General features: G+C 14.1%; 4 pseudogenes; all 4 read left to right on the top strand.

The window, feature by feature from the left end:
• The first annotated feature begins 3,351 nt into the window (after positions 1-3,351).
• On the top strand, positions 3,352-4,854 carry LOC143262913 (cytochrome c oxidase subunit 1-like; annotated as a pseudogene).
• A 24-nt stretch (positions 4,855-4,878) lies between these two features.
• Positions 4,879-6,713, top strand: LOC143262900 (cytochrome c oxidase subunit 2-like; annotated as a pseudogene).
• Positions 6,714-6,823: 110 nt separating this feature from the next.
• Positions 6,824-7,505, top strand: LOC143262899 (cytochrome c oxidase subunit 3 pseudogene; annotated as a pseudogene).
• Positions 7,506-11,967: 4,462 nt separating this feature from the next.
• On the top strand, positions 11,968-13,690 carry LOC143262912 (cytochrome b pseudogene; annotated as a pseudogene).
• Positions 13,691-26,968: the final 13,278 nt, after the last annotated feature.

Below are 26,968 nucleotides of genomic sequence, written 5' to 3'. Positions count from 1 at the left end.
TATTTTATTATAATAATTTTTATTAATTTATCATTATATATATATCATTATATATATATATATAATATGCCTGAAAAAAGGATTATTTTGATATAATAAATCATATGATTCATAATCATTATTACTAATTAAAATTTTATTATAAAAGATAAAGTTTTAATTGAATTTTTATTGTAAATAAATTTTATTATAGATTATTGTTTAATGTTAATATTAATAAATTAAAAATTTATAATAAATTAAAAATTTATATCCTAGTAAATTAAGAATTTATAGTAAATTAAGAATTTATATGATGGTAAATTAAGAATTTATAGTAAATTAAGAATTTATAGTAAATTAAGAATTTATAGTAAATTAAGAATTTATATCCTAGTAAATTATTTTATTATATAAATATTACATTTAAATTAAAAATTTATAGTAATTTAAATATTGTTGTTTTAAAAATACCTAATAAATTATAATCCTAACGTTTATGGTAAATTAAGAATTTATAGTAAATTAAGAATTTATAGTAAATTAAGAGTTTATAGTAAATTAAAAATTGTTTTAATTTATTATTATTATTATTATTATTATTATTATTATTATTATTATATATATATATATATATATATATATATATATATATATATATATATATATATATATATATATATATATATATTAGTATAAATTAATACTTAAAATTTATATACTATTATTAAATTCAACAATAAATTTATATGATGGTAAATTAAGAATTTATATCCTAGTAAATTAAGAATTTATAGTAAGTTAAGAATTTATATGATGGTAAATTAAGAATTTATAGTAAATTAAGAATTTATAATAAATTAAGAATTTATATCCTAGTAAATTATTTTATTATAATAATTTTTATTAATTTATCATTATATATATATATATATATATATATATATATATATATATAAGTAATATGCCTGAAAAAAGGATTATTTTGATATAATAAATCATATGATTCATAATCATTATTACTAATTAAAATTTTATTATAAGAAGTAAAGTTTTAATTGAATTTTTATTGAAAATAAATTTTATTATAGATTATGATTTAATGTTAATATTTATAAATTTAAAATTTATAATAAATTAAGAATTTATAGTAAATTAAGAATTTATATGATGATAAATTAAGAATTTATAGTAAATTAAGAATTTATATGATGGTAAATTAAGAATTTATAGTAAATTAAGAATTTATAGTAAATTAAGAATTTATAGTAAATTAAGAATTTATAGTAAATTAAGAATTTATAGTAAATTAAGAATTTATAGTAAATTAAGAATTTATAGTAAATTAAGAATTTATAGTAAATTAAGAATTTATATCCTAAAAAAAAAAAAAAAACCTCCATATAATATTTATATGATAATTGTAAAATTCACATTATTAATATTATTTATATTAATATTATTTGTATTATTTATATTAATTATATTATTTAAATTATTTATATTATTTGTGTTATTTAAATTATTTAAATTATTTATTAATACTTTTATATTAATACTATTTGTATTATTTGTATTTAAATAAATTTTACTTATTTATATTAATTAAATTATTTATATATTAATAAATCTATTTATATTATTTATATTATTTATATTAATTATATTACCTTATTACACTTATATTTATATTATTAATGTATAATTTATATTAATTATATTATATTACCTTATTATACTTATATTTATATTATTAATGTATAATTTATATTATTTTTATATGTATTATTTATACTAATTATTCAAATTATAAAATAATTTTAATTAATTAACCCATTTTTATAAATATAAGTAAGCTAAATTTAAGCTAGTAGATTCATACTCTAAAAATAGATATTTATATCTTTTATATAAATTATATAAGATTAAAATTATATTTATTAATTTAAATTAATTCCATAAAATTCAAAATTTTATATGCTGATACAATAAAATATAATTTAAGACAAACTAAAAATAAGATAAATATTTTAACACTTGTATGCTCAATTTAAAATTGTATATTATTTTTTCCAGGCCATTTACATTATTATGTTTATTTATATTATTAGCCCTTTCAATTTCATTTCTTTTTATTTCAGAACCATTTTATATATGAATTTCATTAGAAATAACTACTTTAACTTTTGCTATTATATTAAATTATAATTACTTAAAAAAAGCAGCTATAACATTTTATTTAATTTCTACTCTAGCATCATTTATAATTTTAATAGGACTAATATTTTGCTTTGAAATAATCCTTAATTTAATTTTATTACTTGGCCTTTGATTAAAATTAGGAATTTATCCAATAAATTACTGAATAAATTTAGTTATAAAAGAAATTTCATATAATATAATATTTACAGCCTTAGTATTAATTAAAATTATACCATTAATTTTATTTTCTATATCTATCCCAGAAAATAAAATAATTTTATCTATTTTATTAATTAGAGGAATTATACCTACTCTAATAGCCTTTAATATTAATTATTACCCACTATTATTAAACTACTCTTCAATATTCCACACAAGATTCATTCTTATTGCAGCTTACACAAATGATTATTTATTATATTGATATTTAACATTTTATAGAATAACTGTATGAGTAACATTAAAAATTTTAAATGAATTTAAAATCTTACACAAAAATAGTATAAACTATTTTTTTAATAATAATAAATTTATATTTAATATTATTATATTTATAAATGCCCAATTACCACCATTTTTAACTTTTACAATAAAATGAATCATATTACAAAACATAATTAAAAACCATATATATATATACAGAATAATTTATATTCTAACTTCTATTATTATATGTTTTAATTATATAAATTTAACTAATATAACTTATTATAACTATATAGCTAAATTTAACTATAAATTTAAATCAAATCAAATAAATAAATCCTTATTAAGTTACTATATATTTATAATTATAACTATCTTTACTTTTGCTTTTAATTATTTATAATTTATGAATAATTTTATTATTAAAATTAAATTTGCAATTTAATATTTTTTTTAAATTACATAAAAAAATTTTTTTAAAATTTTATTATAGGAGATAAAGTTTTAATTGAATTTTTATTGTAAATAAATTTTATTATAGATTATGATTTAATGTTAATATTAGAAATTAATATAATTTCATAAATAAATTTACAATTTATTCCTTTAATTCAGGCATAATATTAAATTTTAAATTAAGATTTTAAGTTAATTAAACTTTAAACCTTCAAAGTTTAATATATTTATAATAATAATTATATCTTAATTAAAAATAAAAAATGATTTTATTCAACTAACCATAAAAATATTGGAATATTATATTTCATTTTTGCTATATGAGCTGCTGCTATAGGAGCTTCATTAAGAATAATTATTCGTATAGAATTAAGAACTCCAGGAGGATGAATTAACAATGATCAAATTTATAATTCTATTGTTACATCCCATGCTTTTATTATAATTTTTTTTATAGTAATACCTTTTATAATTGGAGGATTTGGAAATTGACTAATCCCATTAATAATTGGTGCTCCTGACATAGCTTTCCCACGTATAAATAATATAAGATTTTGATTATTAATTCCATCTTTATTACTTTTAATATTAAGAAATATCCTTAACACAGGATCAGGAACTGGATGAACAATTTATCCTCCATTATCTTCAATAGATTTTCATCCAAGATCTTCAGTAGATTTTACTATTTTTTCTCTTCATATTGCTGGAATTTCTTCAATTATAGGAGCAATTAATTTTATTGCTTCAATTATATTAATAAAAAATTTATCACTAAATTTTGATCAAATCCCCTTATTTCCCTGATCAGTAATAATTACTGCAATTCTACTTTTATTATCCCTCCCTGTATTAGCAGGAGCTATTACTATATTACTTACAGATCGAAATTTAAATTCATCATTTTTTGACCCATCAGGTGGAGGTGACCCTATTTTATACCAACATTTATTTTGATTTTTTGGACACCCTGAAGTTTATATTTTAATTTTACCCGGATTTGGATTAATTTCTCATATTATTTTTAATGAAAGAGGAAAAAAAGAAATTTTTGGAAACTTAAGAATAATTTATGCTATACTAGGAATTGGATTTTTAGGATTTATTGTATGAGCCCATCATATATTTACCGTAGGATTAGATGTAGACACACGAGCTTATTTTACTTCAGCTACAATAATTATTGCTATTCCAACTGGTATTAAAGTATTTAGTTGACTAGCAACTTATTGTGGTTCAAAAATTTATTTAAATCCATCCATTATTTGATCATTAGGATTTATCTTTTTATTTACTATAGGAGGACTAACAGGTATTATATTATCAAATTCTTCTATTGATATTATTCTTCACGATACTTACTACGTAATTGGTCATTTTCACTATGTCCTTTCAATAGGAGCGGTATTCGCAATTATTGCAAGATTAATTCATTGATTCCCTGTATTTACAGGTCTAACCCTAAATAAATATTTATTAAATTTTCAATTTATTATAATATTTATTGGAGTAAATATAACTTTTTTCCCTCAACACTTTTTAGGATTAATAGGAATACCACGACGATATTCTGATTACCCCGATGCCTATTATTGTTGAAATATAATTTCATCTATTGGATCATTTATCTCTTTTAATAGAATAATTTTATTAATTATTATTATTTTAGAAAGTTTAATATTAAAACGATTAATTTTATTCAAATTTAACCATTCATCTTTAGAATGATTAATAAATTATCCTCCTTTAGAACATAGATTCAACGAAATTCCTATTATTATTAAAAAATAATTTAATATGGCAGAATAAAGTGCAATGAGTTTAAGCCTCATAAATAAAATTCAATAATTTTTATTAAAATAATTTATTCCCTGATTAAATAATCATAAAATCCAAATTAAAATAGCTACATGAAATATATTATCATTTCAAGATCCAAATTCCCCCTTTGCCGATAATTTAATTTATTTTTACAATTTTACTATAATTCTATTAACAATAATTATTATATTAACTATATATATTATAATTTTTATTTTAAATAATAAATTTTTAAATTTAAAATTATTAAAAAATAATAATATTGAAATTATATGAACTATTACTCCTATAATTATATTAATAATTATCTCAGTACCATCTCTAAAAACATTATATTTTATTGATGAATTATGAAATCCAACTTATTTTACTTTAAAATCTATTGGGCATCAATGATATTGATCATATGAATATCCAGAATTTAAAAATGTATCATTTGATTCATATATAATTAAATATATTGAAAATTTTAATCAATTTCGCTTATTAGATGTTGATAATCGAGTAATTATCCCATTTAATACCCCTACTCGATTACTAGTAACTTCCATAGATGTAATTCATTCTTGAACAGTCCCTTCATTAGGAATTAAAATAGATGCTACTCCTGGACGAATTAATCAAATATCTTTAATTACTTACCGACCTGGTTTATATTTTGGACAATGTTCAGAAATTTGTGGTATATATCATAGATTTATACCTATTGTAATTGAAAGAACTAATTATTGAAATTTTATTAACTGAATCCATAATATTAAATAAAAATAAAGAATTAGTTAATTTATATAACATTAAATTGTCAATTTAAAATAATTATTTTATAATACTCTTTACCATTAGGTGTCTGAATTAAAGAAATGGTCTCTTAAACCAATTTATAGTAATAATACTTACTCCTAATGATAGTAAATTTATTATAATTAAATAACTATAATATTAAATATTAATTATATAATTATTTAATTTAAAATTCTTTAACGCCTCAAATAAGCCCAATATATTGACTATTATTATACCTATTTTTAACTTTAACAATTTTATTGTTAGTACACATCAATTATTATAATTTAAAATTATTACCTCTAAAAATAAATACAAATATATTAAAATCTACCCCCCATCAAAATATCACTTTAAAATTAAAAATTAAATTAAAGATAAAATATGATAAATAATATATTCTCTATTTTTGACCCCTCAACTAAAATTTTATCACTTAATTGAATATCAATTATTTTACCTTTAATTTTATTAAATTGATCATATTGAATAATTCCATCACGATTTAATATTTTTTTAATATATACTTATAATTATATTTTTAAAGAATTCTTAAATCTATCAAAAAAATACTTTTATCCTAACTTAATTATTTTAATTTCTATAATAATACTTATTTTAAATATAAACTTAATAAGATTATTTCCATATATTTTTACTCCTACTAGTCATATAGTAATTAATCTATCTATATCATTAATATTATGAATATCATTTATATTATATGGGTGATTAATAAATACTAATCATATATTTACACATTTATTACCCTTAAATACTCCCCCTATACTAATAATCTTTATAGTTATTATTGAAAGAATTAGAAATTTAATTCGACCCTGAACTCTTGCAATCCGATTATCAGCTAACATATTAGCAGGTCATTTATTACTATCTTTACTAGGCTCATCTATAAATATTTCATCTATATTTATTATAATTATTATACAAAATTTATTAATAATTTTAGAAATATCTGTCTCAATTATTCAATCATATGTATTTGTAATTCTTAGACTTTTATATTATAATGAATCTTTATAATATGACAATTTCAAACCATCCTTATCACCTAGTAACTTTAAGTCCATGACCAATAATTTTATCATTTAATATTATAAATATATTATTAAGAATAATTATTTGATTTAACTCTTCAAATGTATTAATTATTTTATTTAACTTAATTACTTTAACTTTAACTTTAACTCAATGATGACGAGATGTAATTCGTGAAGGAACTATACAAGGATATCATACTCTAAAAGTACTAAAATTAATAAAATTTGGAATAATTTTATTTATTATTTCTGAACTATTTTTTTTTTTATCTTTTTTTTGAACATTTATTCATTGTGCGATCGCACCTAATATTGAAATTGGAAATAACTGACCCCCCAAAAATATTATTATATTTAACCCATATGATATTCCATTATTAAATTCAATTATTTTAGTTTCATCAGGATTTACCATTACTTGAGCCCATCATCTTCTAATTAATAATAAAAAAAAATCCAAAATTATTCTATTAATCACTATTACACTAGGGTGTTATTTTTCAATACTTCAAATAATTGAATATAAAGAAGCCTCATTTACCTTTAATGACGGAATTTTTGGTTCAATTTTTTTTATAGCAACAGGATTCCACGGATTACATGTAATTATTGGTATTATTTTTATAACTACCTGTCTAATTCGTATAATAAAATCCCATTTTTCTATAATTCACCATTTTCATTTTGAAGCTGCCAGATGATATTGACATTTTGTAGATATTATTTGATTAATATTATATATTATAATTTATTGATGAATATATTAATATATATATATATATATATATATATATATATATATATATATATATATATATATATATATATATATATATATATATATATAGTATAAATTAATACAATTAATTTCCAATTAAATAATTTTTAATAAAAATATATATATAATTCTATGCATAATTATTTGTATATTCATATTTATTTTATTTCCTATTTTAATTTTTACTATTAATTTTATTTCCTCAATAAAATTAAATAAAAATCGTGAAAAATCAACCCCATTTGAATGTGGATTCGACCCAATTACTAACTCACATATACCATTTTCTATTAATTTTTTTATTATAACACTTTTATTTTTAATTTTCGATGTAGAAGTAATTTTAATTTTACCCATTTTTGAATTACTAGAAAATTTACCAATAATTGCATTATCTACATTTTTTATATTTATAATAATTTTAATTATTAGACTTTGATATGAATGACTATCAAATTATTTTAATTGAATTTTTTAAATATATATATATATATATATATATATATATATATATATATATATATATATAAAGTAAAAATATTTTACATTTAATTTCGACTTAAAAATAGGAACTCAAATTTCATATATATATATATATATATATTTAATAAAATAGGATATTAATTAAAAATAATAATATTAAAATTGCATTTTAAAATCAAAATAAATTTATATCTTAATTGAAACCAAATATTGAGGTAAATTATTGTTAATAATTTTATTGTTTTTAAACCAATTAAAGAAATATATTAATAAGAACTTCTAATTCCAATTTTAATGTTAATAAACATTTATATTTCTATATAAATTATAATACAAATTTTATATAGTTTAAATAAAACATTATATTTTCAATATAAAATTAATTAATCTTATTTATAAATATTTAAAAATTAAAAATTATATTAATATTTTCAATATTATGCTTTAAATTAAGCTATTTAAATAAATTAATGTCATTAAAATTACTATATATATTAAAAATACATAAAATTGAATTAAAATTACTAAATTTAAATAATTTTTTCAAGAATTAGTTTTTTTTAAAATTTTATATATTAAATAAAAATTTACTAATTTATAACCTATTAATATTTCAATTATTTTTTCATAGTATAAAAAAATATTAATTTTTTTTATTAAATCAATATAAATAATTTTATTCAAAATATTTAAATAAAATATTCTAATAATAAAAAAAATACCAGTCATTTTATACTTAATTTTACTTAAATAAAAATTAAATATATAACCCATAAATGTTAAATAAATCAATAATTCTTTATCAATTACTATTAAAAAAAAAAATTCTTTATTAACAAGAATTACATATATTATACCTAAAAAAATAATTAGCAATATTAAAAAAAACTTACATACATATATAAAATTTATTTTTATTAAATATATATATATAAACATATTCTTATTTTTATTAATTAAAATTAAAATTAATCGAATAGAATATCTAATAGTAAAAATTGTAGATAAATATATTATTAAAATTCCAATAATTCTTACCTCATTAATTAAATAAAATTCTAAAATTAAATCTTTAGAATAAAAACCCGATAAAAAAGGAAACCCACATAAATTTAAAATAGAAAAAATTAAAACAATTGATTTCAAAGGATATAAATAAAATAAACCTCTTAATAAACGTAAATCTTGAGAATTTATATTTCTATGAATAAATCTTCCAATACATATAAATATTAAAGACTTAAAAAAAGCATGAATTAATATATGAAAGAAACCTAATTCAATATACCCTATTCTTAAAATTCTTATTATAAATCCTAGTTGTCTTAAAGTTGATAATGCAATAATTTTTTTAATATTTATTTCAAAATTAGCTATTAAACCAGATATAAATATAGTAAATCTAAAAATTAAAAATAAATATAACAAAATATTACTATCATTTATATAAAAAAAATCATTAAAACGAATAAATAAATAAACACCAGCTGTTACTAATGTTGAAGAATGAACTAAAGATGAAATTGGTGTAGGAGCAGTTATAGCAACAGGTAATCAAGAAGAAAATGGTAATTGAGCTCTTTTTGTAATAATAGCTAATACTAATATAAATAAACATAATAAACTTATACTATATAATAACAAATGTCAAGAACCATTTATTGATACAACACCAATTAATATTAAAATTCCTACATCACCTACTCGATTACTTAAAATTGTTAATGTACCTGAATTTATTCTATTTCTATTTTGATAATAAATTACTAAACAATAAGAAATAAAGCCTAATCCATCTCAACCTAACATAATTCTTAATAATCTAGGACTTAAAATTATTAAACATATAGATAAAATAAATAATAATAATAAATAAATAAAACGAAATAAATTTATATCACTACTTATATAATTAACGGAATAAATTATAATAAACCCCGAAATAAATAAAACTACTCTAATATATATTAATCCTATTCAATCCAAGTATAATAAATAACTAAATTTCATACTATTAATTATATCAATTACTCATTCAAATAAAATTATAAATTTAAATATTTCTATTAACAAACCCAAAAAAAATAAAAATAAACTAAAAAAAAATATAATTAATCTAAAAACAACTAAAAGATTTATAATTTAAAATAAAAAATTATTTCCTTGGAACCACAATCCAAAATTTTACATAAACTATTTAAATAAAATAAATTTAATCATAAAAACAATAAATTTAAAGGAATTCAATGTAAAATTAAAACTAAATAATCAATAAATTTACCCCCCTTAATTCTTAAATAATAATTCATTTCACCATGTTGAATATAATAATATATATATAAAGAATAAGAAAAACTAAAAAAACACAATAATATTAATAATAAAATTAATTTATTACTCCACATAATTAACCCTACTAATATTATAATCTCGCCCACTAAATTTAATGAAATTGGTCTCGCTATATTTGAAGAACAAAATAAAAATCATATTAATCTTATTTTAGGCATATAATTTAATATACCCTTATTAATTAATATTAATCGTCTATTAGTTTCTTTATAATTTACATTAACTAAATAAAATAAACCAGAAGAACATAAACCATGGCCAATTATAATAATATAACATCCTTTAAATCTAACTTCATTTAATGTTAATATACTTCTAACTAATATACCTATATGAACTACTGAAGAATAAGCTACTAATAATTTTATATCCAATTGACGTAAACAATTTAAACTTAAAATAATTGCACCCAATAAGCTATAAACAATAATTCATCTATTAAAATTCAATAAAGATCTATTAAATATAATTAATATACGAAATATTCCATAAGTCCCCATTTTCAATAAAATTGAAGCCAAAATTATTGATCCAAAAACTGGAGCTTCAACATGAGCCTTTAATAACCAACCATGAAATATAAATAAAGGAATTTTAACAAAAAATGATATAAAAAAATATAAATATAATGATTCTATAAAATCACACTCATCCTCATAAATAAATTCTAATAAATCAATAGATATTAATAATATTATATCATCAATTATAAAAATAAAAATTAATAATGGCAAAGAAAAATATAAAGTATAAAATATAATATAATAAGCCGCCTCTAAACGATTAGAGCCATTTCCTCATTTTACAATTAAATAAAAAATTATTAATAAACCTACTTCAAATCTTAAATAAAAATTATATAAATTTAAAGAAGAAAAATAAATTAATAATCTTAATAATAATAATAATAAAATACTTATACAACTATAAATTTTCTCTCTATATAAAAACATAAAAATAATTCCAAAAATTCAAAATCTTATTATAATTAAAACAAAAGAATATTCATGAATTCCTAATACACCATAATTAAATGTATACCCACTAAATAAATTAAAATCAAATAACATAAAAACTCTTAATACCACTAATAAATTCCCTAAATAAATTATTACAAACTTCTGTTGAATTTTCATTATATATTTAAATTTAAAATTTTTAATCTTTGATTACCTTTCTCAAAAATTAATCTAATTATTAAAGTAATTCCAATTACTCTATCACTTACCCCCATAACTAATAAATAAATAAATAAATAATCATTTCTTTCTCTTGAATTAATAATTATTATTATTATTATTGAATAAATTAAAATAAATTCGAATCTAATTAATAACATAAAAAATCTTTCCTCAAACTTATATAAAATTAAAATAATTAATAAAAATATGATTAAATTAAAACTTATAAAAAAGTCAATATGAATTAAACCTAGTTAAATAGTTTAAATAAAACATTAATTTTGTAAATTAAAATTAGTATTATACTTTTAACTTTTCTTCTAACTAAATTTTCAAAAAAATAAAATTATTATATTTTTAATTCCCAAAATTAATGTTTTACTTAAACTATTTCTTGATTAATTATTAAATAATTAGTATAAATAAATACTTGAATTTTTATACTCAACATCATATATGATAACCCCAACTAATGAATTTTTAATTAAAATCTTATTATTCTATTTAATTAATATTATAATTATTATTATTATAAAAAAAAAATTAATACCATTAAATTATATAATTTTATTAATTATTTTTACAATTATAATATTAATTATAAATTATTTATTTAATCAAATAGCAATATATTGCTATATAATTATAATTTCAATAGTAAGAGGAATTATAATTATATTTTTATATTTTACAAGTTTAATAAATAATAATTATATTAAAATTAAATATAATTTCAACTATTTATTAATATTAATTTTTTTATTTATATTAATAACATATATTACCAGTCAACAAAAAAATTATTCAATAAATTTAATAACTCAATCAAATAACTACACAATTTTTAATGTATATTTATATCCATTAGCAATTTTAACCTCAACAATAATATGTTACTTATTATGAATTATATATTTATCAATAAAAACATGTTCTATAATATATTTACAACCCCTACGAAAAATTAAAAAATAAATTAACAAATTTTTAATTTACTCAAAAATTAATAATTTAATTATTATGAAAAATTCAAAAATAATTAAATTAACAAAATTAAACCCTTTATTAAATATATTTATAAATTCATTAAATAAATTACCAACCCCTAATAATATTAATTACTGATGAAATTTTGGATCTATTTTAGGATTATTTCTTATGATCCAAATTATATCTGGATTATTTTTAACAATACATTATTGTCCAAATACCATATATGCTTTTGAAAGAACTATCCATATCATAAAAAATGTAAATTTTGGATGATTAATTCGCTTAATTCATATAAATGGAGCATCATTTTTTTTTTTTATTATATATATTCACATTGGACGAGGAATCTATTATCATTCATTTAATAAAATAAATGTATGAAATATAGGTGTACTAATCTTTATCATATCCATAGCAACAGCCTTTTTAGGATATGTACTACCATGAGGACAAATATCATTTTGAGGAGCAACTGTAATTACTAATTTATTATCTGCTATTCCTTATATAGGACCAATAATTGTAGAATGAATCTGAGGTGGATTTTCTATTAATAATGCTACATTAAATCGATTCTATACTTTACATTTTATTATACCATTAATTATTACAATAATAGTTATTATTCATTTATTTTTTCTTCATAATAAAGGATCATCAAACCCACTAGGAACAAGAAATAAATATTATCTAACATCTTTTTATCCTTATTTTATTATTAAAGACATTTTAGGATACATACTAATTATCAATATATTTTTAATTATTATTATAAAATATCCATATTTACTTTCAGATCCAGATAATTTCATTATAGCAAATCCAATAATTACCCCTGAACACATTAAACCTGAATGATATTTTCTATTTGCTTATACAATTCTTCGCGTAATTCCAAACAAATTCGGAGGTGTAATTGCATTATTTATATCAATTTTTATTTTATTATTTATACCAATATTAAACTTAAATAAATATTCATCAAATAAATTTTATTACCTAAATCAATACACCTATTGATTATTTATTCTCTCTTTTATTATATTAACATGATTAGGAGGGCAATTAATTGAATATCCTTTTAACCAATTAAGATTAATTTTTACTATTTTATATTTTTTTTATTTTATTGTATCTCCTATATTAAATTTAATTTGAGATAAAATATTATTTTAGTTAATAAGCTTTATAAGCATATATCTTGAAAATATAACATAAATATAAAACTATTTATTAACTTATATATATAAATATATTAATTTTTAACTAAATAATTTTATTTTATTTTATTATAAATTATTGTTTAATGTTAATATTGATAAATTTAATTTTACTATAAATGATAAATTGTAAATTAAGAGTTTATAGTAAATTAAGAATTTATATCCTAGTAAATTAAGAATTTATATCCTGGTAAATTAAAAATTTATGGTAAATTAAGAATTTATAGTAAATTAAGAATTTATAGTAAATTAAGAATTTATATAATAGTAACATTTTAAGTATTTATTTATTCTAATTAAAATTACTATTTAATTATACAACAATAAAAATTAAATATATTTTAATTCTATTATAATCCTAACGTTTATGATAAATTAAGAATTTATAGTAAATTAATTTATATAAATATAACATTTTAAGTATTTATTTATTCTAATTAAAATTACTATTTAATTATTCAACATTATCATATTTTAATTATTATAAATCCTAACGTTTATGATAAATTAAGAATTTATAGTAAATTAAGAATTTATAGTAAATTAAGAATTTATATCCTGGTAAATTAAGAATTTATAGTAAATTAAGAATTTATATCCTAGTAAATTAAGAATTTATAGTAAATTAAGAATTTATAGTAAATTAAGAATTTATAGTAAATTAAGAATTTATATCCTAGTAAATTAAGAATTTATAGTAAATTAAGAATTTATAGTAAATTAAGAATTTATATGATGGTAAATTAAGAATTTATAGTAAATTAAGAATTTATATGATGGTAAATTAAGAATTTATGGTAAATTAAGAATTTATATCCTAGTAAATATAACATTTTAAGTATTTATTTATTCTAATTAAAATTACTATTTAATTATTCAACATTAACATCATATTTTAATTATTATAATCCTAACGTTTATGGTAAATTAAGAATTTATAGTAAATTAAGAATTTATATGATGGTAAATTAAGAATTTATAGTAAATTAAAAATTTATATAAATATAACATTTTAAGTATTTATTTATTCTAATTAAAATTACTATTTAATTATTCAACATTAACATCATATTTTAATTATTATAATCCTAACGTTTATGGTAAATTAAGAATTTATAGTAAATTAAGAATTTATATGATGGTAAATTAAGAATTTATGGTAAATTAAGAATTTATATCCTGGTAAATATAACATTTTAAGTATTTATTTATTCTAATTAAAATTACTATTTAATTATTCAACATTAACATCATATTTTAATTATTATAATCCTAACGTTTATAGTAAATTAAGAATTTATAGTAAATTAAGAATTTATATGATGGTAAATTAAGAATTTATAGTAAATTAAGAATTTATATAAATATAACATTTTAAGTATTTATTTATTCTAATTAAAATTACTATTTAATTATTCAACATTAACATCATATTTTAATTATTATAATCCTAACGTTTATGGTAAATTAAGAATTTATAGTAAATTAAGAATTTATATGATGGTAAATTAAGAATTTATAGTAAATTAAAAATTTATAGTAAATTAAGAATTTATATCCTAGTAAATTAAGAATTTATATGATGGTAAATTAAAAATTTATATGAATATTAAAGTATATATTCAATAATAATTTCCTTAACCCCTATATAAAATAAAATAAATATTAAAGCCAAAGTTAATACTTTTTTTCAACATAAATTTATTAAATCATCATATCGTATACGAGGTAAAACTCTTCGAATTCAAATAATTATAAATATATGAATTACTATAAATAAATTAAATATAAAATTTATTAAATTAAAACCAAAAAACATTAACGAAATTAAAAATCTAACAAAAACAATTATTAAATATTCAGATATAAAAATTATTGTAAATAATCTACCATAATATTCAGTATTAAATCCAGAAACTAACTCTGATTCACCCTCAACTAAATCAAAAGGAGTACGATTCAACTCAATCATCATCCTCAAAAAAAAAATTAAATAAATTGGATATATAAAAATAATAAACCTAACTATAAATTGAAATTTAATAAATCTAATTATATTAAAATCTTCAATTATAATAATTAAAATAAAAAAAATTAAAAATAAACTAACTTCATAAGAAATAGATTGCGCAATAGAACGAATAGAACCTAATATTGAATAATTTGAACTTGATGATCACCCTATTAATATTACAGGATAAACATTAATTCCCAATAAACTCAATAATAATAATAAACCTATATCTATTGAAATTCAATTAACATAATAAGGATAAATAAATCATATTATAAATGATAAAATAATTATTAATATTGGTATTAATAAATAATAATAATAACTAATTCTTTCAATAATAAAAAATTCCTTTAATAATAATTTTAAAGCATCACTAAAAGGTTGTAAAACCCCTAAAACCCCAACTTTATTAGGGCCCTTACGACTTTGTATGTAACTTAAAATTTTTCGTTCAAATAAAGTTAAATAAGCTAAACTTAATAATATTTTTAATATTAATAAAATTATTAAAAAACAATTAAATAAAATATTAGATATTAACATTATTATTTGTAATTTCTTACATATATAAATTCTAAATTTACCGCACTTTATTCTGCCAAAATAATATAATTTATTTTATTACTTAAATCATTAATAAAATAAAAATAATTGGTCCTTTCGTACAAAATTATTTAAAATTATAAAAGATAGAAACCGATCTGGCTCACACCGATCTGAACTCAAATCATGTAAGATATAATAAGTCGAACAGACTCAATAATTAAACTACTACACTTAATTTTATTCTTAATTCAACATCGAGGTCATAAACATTTTTATCAATATGATCTTTCCAAAAATATTATGCTGTTATCCCTAAGGTAATTTTTCTAATTATTTTTATTAAACAATCATTTAACTTACATAAAATTATGATAATTTTTTTTTAAAGTTATTTAAATTTAAATACCCCCCCAATAAAATAAATTTATTAATATTGTTATTTAACTAAAATATAAATAAATCTATTAAATTCTATAGGGTCTTCTCGTCCCCTTATATTATTTAAGCATTTTTACTTAAAATCTAAATTATTTATTTAATATTAGACAGTTTATATCTCATTAACCCCTTCATTCTAGTCCTCAATTAAAAGACAAATGATTATGCTACCTTCGTACAGTCAAAATACCGCAGCGATTTAAAATAAATTCATTGTGCAGGGCTGACTTTAAATTATAAACAAAAAGACATGTTTTTGTTAAACAGGTGAATATTATATTTTGCCGAATTCCTTAAAATTACTTATCACTTTAATTATAATATAAATATTTAAAATTTACTAATTTAATCATTCTAATAATAAATTAATTATTTATAAATTTTTTTTTATAAATTTACATATATTTACTATAAATTATTATATTTTAATTTAAATTATTAAATTATCTTAAAGATTAATAAAATTTTATTATAAACCATTTATTAACTTTAATTACTAAATTATATAATAAATTTAAAGTTTAACCCTTAAATTTTTTATATTAACTATTTTTATCAAATAATTATTTATATATTATATAAATAAATTAATATATGAATTAAATTCATTTCTAAAAAAACTAGATATCAATAAAATCGAATTACTTTTCACAACTAACTTAATATTAATAATTATTATGAAATATAAAAAATAATATTAAATTAACTCTTTTATCTTCGAGAAAATTAAAAAACATAATTAATAATTAATTAACCCTGATACAAAAGGTACAAAATTAACTTTTACTTTAAATAATATTATTAAAATCTTTTACAATACATTCTAAAATTATTAAATTTATTCTTAAATAAATACTAAAACTTAAAATTATATAATAATCTTTTTTAAAAAAATTAAATTTACACTTAAATAATAACATTAAATTAAATAAATAAAATTTTTTTGTATAAAAATTATTTTCACTATAAATGAATTACTTTATATAATTAAAATTTTAATAAAAACATTTTCCAATACCTTTACTATGTTACGACTTATTCCACTTATAATGAAAGTGACGGGCAATTTGTACACTTTATATAACTTGTTTCAATTTAAATAATTATTTAAATTTACTATTAAATCCTCTTTAGATAATTATAATTAAATATAATACTAAAAACTTTAAATTAAAAGTAACCCATATAATATCTTAGATAAACTACGTTTTGATCTGAATTATTATCAGTAAATTAAATTCTATAATTATCTAATATTAAAAAATTTATATCTCCATAAAAATTGAAAACGACAATACATAAGCTAATAAATCTAAGTAAATCTTAACGTGGATCATCGATTAATTACAGGTTCCCCTAATAAGAATATAAAACTGCCAAATTATTTAATTTTAATGTTTTACATTTAATTATTAACTTTAAATTAATAAATTATAATTTTATAATAGGGTATCTAATCCTAGTCTTTTAAAAAACCTTATTAAATAATTAAACTTTAATTATTAAGCCTATTAATATTAAAAATTTCACTTAACTAATAATTATTTACTTAATATTTAATTACTCTTTAATAATTTAAAAATTATTAAAATTAACTAATAACATTAGTTTAACCGCTGGTGCTGGCACTAATTTCACCATTATTTAATTTAAATTTCTTATTCAAACTCTCATTTAATATTAAAAATTAATCTCTACTTAATATTTATATAAACCTTTTAAATTTATATAATTCAAAAATTTTTATTTATAAAATAAATCTTATAGTTAATTGTTTTATCCATAATTAAAATAATATTTATATATATATATACACATATATTTACATTTAAAATTTTCCTTATTCAAGAATCCCTTCAATGTAAATGAACCAATTTTTTATTAAACTAAAATTTTTATATTTTAATTCTAAATCCATAAATTAATTTATTAAAATATAAATATTAAATTTATAACTTCACCCCTAAATTTAATACTAAAATAAAACAAAATTTAATATATATATATATATATATATAATATTTACAAAAATTAGTCAAATTAGAATTTATTTATTAATAAATTAAATATATTTTAATTAAACAAAAACTATTTAAACAAAAATTCTTACTTAAACTTTTCTATTAATATTTAAATTTTAATAAAAATTTTTATTTATTTAATTAAATTAATAAATAATTATTATAAAATAACCCTTAATTAATTGTATCAATATATTCATATTAAAAATTTATACCCAATATTTTCTTTTAAAATTTAATCATAAACATTAATTATATTAAATTTATTATAATAATAATTAATTCTAAATTATTATTTATTATAATAAAATTTAATATATATAATGTATATTAAATATAATTTAAATACTATACTATTATATAAATATTTAAATTTAAATAAAAATCATATAATCAATAAAACTTCTAATACATTTTATTAAATTAATAAATAATTATTTCAAACCTTCTAATTAATTATATCAATATATTTTATTAAAATTCATAATTTAATTAAATTTATTATCTATTATTTTTAAAAATTAGTCAAATTAGAATTTATTATTTACTAATAATTAATATATTTAAACTAAATAAAAACTTTTTACATAAAAATTCTTATTTAAACTTTATTATTAATATTAATTTATTTAATATTATTATTACATTAATATTTAAATTCAAATAAACTTATATAATAAAATCTTTTACACATTTTATTAAATTAATAAATAATTATTATAAAATAAACTGATTAATTATATCAATATATTATATTAAAATTAATGATTTATTAAAATTCATTCAATATTAATCTTTTTAAATTTAATCAAAACATAAATTCTATTAATTTATTATAATAATAATTTATACCCCTAACTTGTTATTACAATATATATATATATATATATATATATATATATATACATACTAATAAAAATTAGTCAAATTAGAATTTATTATTTATTAATGATTTAAATAATTTAATTTAAATAATTTTTTTTCACAAAAATCCTTATTTAAATAATATTATACTTTAAAACTTAATTATTAATATTAATTTATTTATTATAAATATTATATTAACATTTAAATTTAAATAATTTTATTAAAAAATTAAATCTCTAATACAATTAATTAAATTAATAAATAATTATTAAAAACAAACTAATTAATTATATTAACATATTATATTTATAATTCATAATCTATTAAGAATTTATGGTAAATTAAGAATTTATAGTAAATTAAGAATTTATAGTAAATTAAGAATTTATATTCAATATTAATTTTTTTTTAAAAAATTAGTCAAATTAAAAATAATATTAAATTTATAATAATAATCACTTACCCTTAACCTATTATTAAAATAAATTTTATATAAAAAACTAGTCAAATTAAAATGTTATTTATTAATTAATTAATTAAATATATTTAAATCAAATAAAAACTATTTGAATAAAAATCCTTATTTAAACTTTATTATTAATATTAATTTATTTAATATTATCATATTAATATTTAAATTTAAATAAACTTATATAATAAAATCTTTTATATATTTAATTAAATTAACAAATAATTATTAAAAAATAAACTAATTAATTATATCAATATCTTATATTAAAATTAATAATTTATTAAAAATTTATTCCTAATATTAATCTTTTTAAATTTATTCCTAATATAAATTCTATTAATTTATTATAATAATAATTTACCCCTAACTTCTTATTATTATAATAAAATTTAATAATATATATATATATATATATATATATATATATATATATATATATATTATATATATATTAATGAAAAATTAATCAAATTAAAATTTATTATTTATTAATAATTTAAATATATTTAAATTAAATAAAAACTTTTTATAAAAATCCTTATTCAAACAATATTATATTTTAAAACTTCATTATTAATATTAATTTATTTATTATAAATATTATATTGATATTTATTTAAATTTAAATAATTTTATTAAAAAATAATAAAATCTATAATACAATTAATTAAATTAATAAATAATTATTAAAATTAACTAATTAACTATATCAACATATTATATTAATAATTCATAATCTTTTAAGAATTTATATCTAGTAAATTAAGAATTTATAGTAAATTAAAAATTTATAGTAGATTAAGAATTTATATTCAATATTAATTTTTTTTTAAAAAATTAGTCAAATTAAAAATAATATTAAATTTATAATAATAATCACTTACCCTTAACCTATTATTAAAATAAATTTTAAATATAAAAATTAGTCAAATTAGAATTTATTATTTATTAATTAATTAATTAAATATATTTAAATCAAATAAAAACTATTTACATAAAAATCCTTATTTAAATTTTATTATTAATATTAATTTATTTAATATTATTATATTAATATTTAAATTTAGATAAACTTATATAATAAAATCTTTTATATATTTAATTAAATTAGTAAATAATTATTACAAAATAAACTAACTAATTATATCAATAATTTATTAAAAATTTATTCCTAATATTAATCTTTTTAAATTTAATCAAAACATAAATTCTATTAATTTATTATAATAATAATTTACCCCTAACTTCTTATTATTATAATAAAATTTAATAATAATATATATGTATATATATATATATATATATTAATAAAAATTAGTCAAATTAGAATTTATTATTTATTGATAATTTAAATATATTTATATAATTAATTAAATTTATAAATAATTATTAAAAATAAACTAATTAATTATATCAACATATTATATTAAGAATTTATAGTAAATTAAGAATTTATATCCTAGTAAATTAAGAATTTATAGTAAATTAAGAATTTATATGATGGTAAATTAAGAATTTATATTCAATATTAATTTTTTTAAAAAAATTAATTAAATTATAAATAATATTAAATTTATAATAATAATCACTTACCCTTAACCTATTATTAAAATAAATTTTATATATAAAAATTAGTCAAATTAGAATTTATTATTTATTAATTAATTTATTAAATATATTTAAATCAAATAAAAACTATTTATATAAAAATCCTTATTTAAACTTTATTATTAATATTAATTTATTTAATATTATCATATTAATATTTAAATTTAAATAAACTTATATAATAAAATCTTTTATATATTTAATTAAATTTAAATAATTATTACAAAATAAACTAACTAATTATATCAATATTTTATATTAAAATTAATAATTTATTAAAAATTTATTCCTAATATTAATCTTTTTAAATTTAATCAAAACATAAATTCTATTAATTTATTATAATAATAATTTACCCCTAACTTCTTATTATTATAATAAAATTTAATAATAATATATATGTATATATATATATATTAATAAAAATTAGTCAAATTAAAACTTATTATTTATTGATAATTTAAATATATTTATATAATTAATTAAATTTATAAATAATTATTAAAAATAAACTAATTAATTATATCAACATATTATATTAAGAATTTATATCCTAGTAAATTAAGAATTTATAGTAAATTAAGAATTTATAATAAATTAAGAATTTATATCCTAGTAAATTAAGAATTTATATTCAATATTAATTTTTTTTAAAAAAATTAATTAAATTATAAATAATATTAAATTTATAATAATAATCACTTACCCTTAACCTATTATTAAAATAAATTTTATATATAAAAATTAGTAAATTAAGAATTTATTATTTATTAATTAATTTATTAAATATATTTAAATCAAATAAAAACTATTTATATAAAAATCCTTATTTAAACTTTATTATTAATATTAATTTATTTAATATTATCATATTAATATTTAAATTTAAATAAACTTATATAATAAAATCTTTTATATATTTAATTAAATTAGTAAATAATTATTACAAAATAAACTATCTAATTATATCAATATTTTATATTAAAATTAATAATTTATTAAAAATTTATTCCTAATATTAATCTTTTTAAATTTAATCAAAATATAAATTCTATTAATTTATTATAATAATAATTTACCCCTAACTTATTATTATAATAAAATTTAATAATAATAATAATATTAATAATATATAAATATTAATAAAAATTAGTCAAATTAGAATTTTTTATTAATAATTTAAATATATTTAAATTAAATAAAAACTATTTTTATAAAAATCCTTATTCAAATAATATTAAACTTTAAAACTTCATTATTAATATTAATTTATTTACTATAAATATTATATTGATATTTAAATTTAAATAATTTTATTAAAAATAATAAAATCTGATACAATTAATTAAATTTATAATTAATTATATCAACATATTATACTAAGAATTTATATTCAATATTAATTTTTTTTTTAAAAATTAATTAAATTATAAATAATATTAAATTTATAATAATCACTTACCCTTAACCTATTATAAAAATAAATTTAATATATAAAAATTAGTCAAATTAGAATTTATTGTTTATTAATTAATTAAAAATATTCAAATTAAATAAAAATTATTTACAAAAAATCCTTATTTAAATAATTTTATACTTTTAAACTTTATTATTAATATTAATTTATTTAATATAAATATATTAATACTTAAATTTAAATAATTTTATTAAAAAATAATATAAATCTATAATACTACAATTAATTAAATTAATAAATAATTATTAAAAAAACTAATCATATTAACATATTAAATATTAAAAATTTATACTTAATATTAAATTTTTAAAATTAGTCAAATTTATAGTCATAATCAATTACCATTAACCTATTTTATTAAAATAAATTTAATATATAAAAATTTATAAATAAAAATTAATCAAATTAAAATTTATATGAAAATATATTTATATAAGTATTATTATATTTAATTAAAATAAAACTATTTATATAATATTTATTTAATTATATTATAATTTAAAATTTTAATAACATTAACTTACCTAATAAATAATCCCCTAATATATTAAATTAAATTAATAAATAATTATTACAAAATAAACCTTAATTAAATATATCAATAAAAACAAATTAATACAAAATAACCTTTAATTAATATTTATTAATTTTTAATATTAAATAATATTATATAAATATACACAATAAAATTAAACTTAAAATCATAAAATTCCATAAATTTAATCATTATATTCAAATTAAATATATTATTATTACTATAAAATAACCTTTAATTAAATTTATAAATATTAATATTAAACAATAATTCATAATAAAATTTATTTACAATAAAAATTCAATTAAAACTTTATCTCCTATAATAAAATTTTAAAAAATTTTATTTACTAGTATATCTAATTTAAACAACAAAATTATTACTATAAAATAACCTTTAATTAAATTTATCAATATTAACATTAAACAATAATCTATAATAAAATTTATTTTCAATAAAAATTCAATTAAAACTTTATCTCCTATAATAAAATTTTAAAAAATTTTATTTACTAATATATCTAATTAAAACAACAAAATTATTACTATAAATTAACCTTTAATTAAATTTATCAATATTAATATTAAACAATAATCTATAATAAAATTTATCTACAATAAAAATTCAATTAAAACTTTATCTCCTATAATAAAATTTTAAAAAATTTTATTTACTAGTATATCTAATTAAAACAACAAAATTATTACTATAAAATAACCTTTAATTAAATTTATCAATATTAACATTAAACAATAATCTATAATAAAATTTATTTTCAATAAAAATTCAATTAAAACTTTATCTACTATAATAAAATTTTTTAAAATTTTATTTACTAATATATTTAATTAAAACAAAAAAATTATTACTATAAAATAACCTTTAATTAAATTTATCAATATTAATATTAAACAATAATCTATAATAAAACTTATTTACAATAAAAATTCAATTAAAACTTTATCTCCTATAATAAAATTTTAAAAAATTTTATTTACTAGTATATTTAATTAAAACAACAAAATTATTACTATAAAATAACCTTTAATTAAATTTATCAATATTATCATTAAACAATAATCTATAATAAAATTTATTTTCAATAAAAATTCAATTAAAACTTTATCTCCTATAATAAAATTTTAAAAAATTTTATTTACTAATATATCTAATTAAAACAACAAAATTATTACTATAAAATAACCTTTAATTAAATTTATCAATATTAATATTAAACAATAATCTATAATAAAACTTATTTACAATAAAAATTCAATTAAAACTTTATCTCCTATAATAAAATTTTAAAAAATTTTATTTACTAATATATTTAATTAAAACAAAAAAATTATTACTATAAAATAACCTTTAATTAAATTTATCAATATTAATATTAAACAATAATCTATAATAAAACTTATTTACAATAAAAATTCAATTAAAACTTTATCTCCTATAATAAAATTTTAAAAAATTTTATTTACTAGTATATCTAATTAAAACAACAAAATTATTACTATAAAATAACCTTTAATTAAATTTATCAATATTATCATTAAACAATAATCTATAATAAAATTTATTTTCAATAAAAATTCAATTAAAACTTTATCTCCTATAATAAAATTTTAAAAAATTTTATTTACTAATATATCTAATTAAAACAACAAAATTATTACTATAAAATAACCTTTAATTAAATTTATCAATATTAATATTAAACAATAATCTATAATAAAACTTATTTACAATAAAAATTCAATTAAAACTTTATCTCCTATAATAAAATTTTAAAAAATTTTATTTACTAATATATCTAATTAAAACAACAAAATTATTACTATAAAATAACCTTTAATTAAATTTATCAATATTATCATTAAACAATAATCTATAATAAAATTTATTTACAATAAAAATTCAATTAAAACTTTATCTTCTATAATAAAATAAAAAAATTTTATTTACTAATACATTTAATTAAAACAACAAAATTATTAATATAAAATAACCTTTAATTAAATTTATCAATATTAATATTAAACAATAATCTATAATAAAATTTATCTACAATAAAAATTCAATTAAAACTTTATCTCCTATAATAAAATTTTAAAAAATTTTATTTACTAGTATATCTAATTAAAACAACAAAATTATTACTATAAAATAACCTTTAATTAAATTTATCAATATTAACATTAAACAATAATCTATAATAAAATTTATTTTCAATAAAAATTCAATTAAAACTTTATCTCCTATAATAAAATAAAAAAATTTTATTTACTAGTACATTTAATTAAAACAACAAAATTATTACTATAAAATAACCTTTAATTAAATTTATCAATATTAACATTAAACAATAATCTATAATAAAATTTACTTACAATAAAAATTCAATTAAAACTTTATCTACTATAATAAAATAAAAAAATTTTATTCACTAATACATTTAATTAAAACAACAAAATTATTAATATAAAATAACCTTTAATTAAATTTATCAATATTAATATTAAACAATAATCTATAATAAAACTTATTTACAATAAAAATTCAATTAAAACTTTATCTCCTATAATAAAATTTTAAAAAATTTTATTTACTAGTACATTTAATTAAAACAACAAAATTATTACTATAAAATAACCTTTAATTAAATTTATCAATATTAATATTAAACAATAATCTATAATAAAATTTATTTACAATAAAAATTCAATTAAAACTTTATCTACTATAATAAAATTTTTTAAAATTTTATTTACTAATACATTTAATTAAAACAACAAAATTATTACTATAAAATAACCTTTAATTAAATTTATCAATATTAACATTAAACAATAATTCATAATAAAATTTATTTACAATAAAAATTCAATTAAAACTTTATCTCTTATAATAAAATTAAAAAAAAATTACTAGTACATTTAATTAAAACAACAATTATTACTATAAAATAACCTTTAATTAAATTTATCAATATTAATATTAAACAATAATCTATAATAAAATTTATTTACAATAAAAATTTAATTAAAACTTTATCTCCTATAATAAAATTTTAAAAAATTTTATTTACTAGTATATCTAATTAAAACAACAAAATTATTACTATAAAATAACCTTTAATTAAATTTATCAATATTAATATTAAACAATAATTTATAATAAAACTTATTTACAATAAAAATTCAATTAAAACTTTATCTCCTATAATAAAATTTTAAAAAATTTTAT

The sequence above is a fragment of the Megalopta genalis genome, unplaced genomic scaffold (genome assembly GCF_051020955.1).
Source record: "Megalopta genalis isolate 19385.01 unplaced genomic scaffold, iyMegGena1_principal scaffold0237, whole genome shotgun sequence".
NCBI lineage: Eukaryota > Metazoa > Arthropoda > Insecta > Hymenoptera > Halictidae > Megalopta > Megalopta genalis.
Note: the sequence above shows the minus strand (reverse complement) of the source record. Positions and strands in the feature narration are given on the sequence as shown.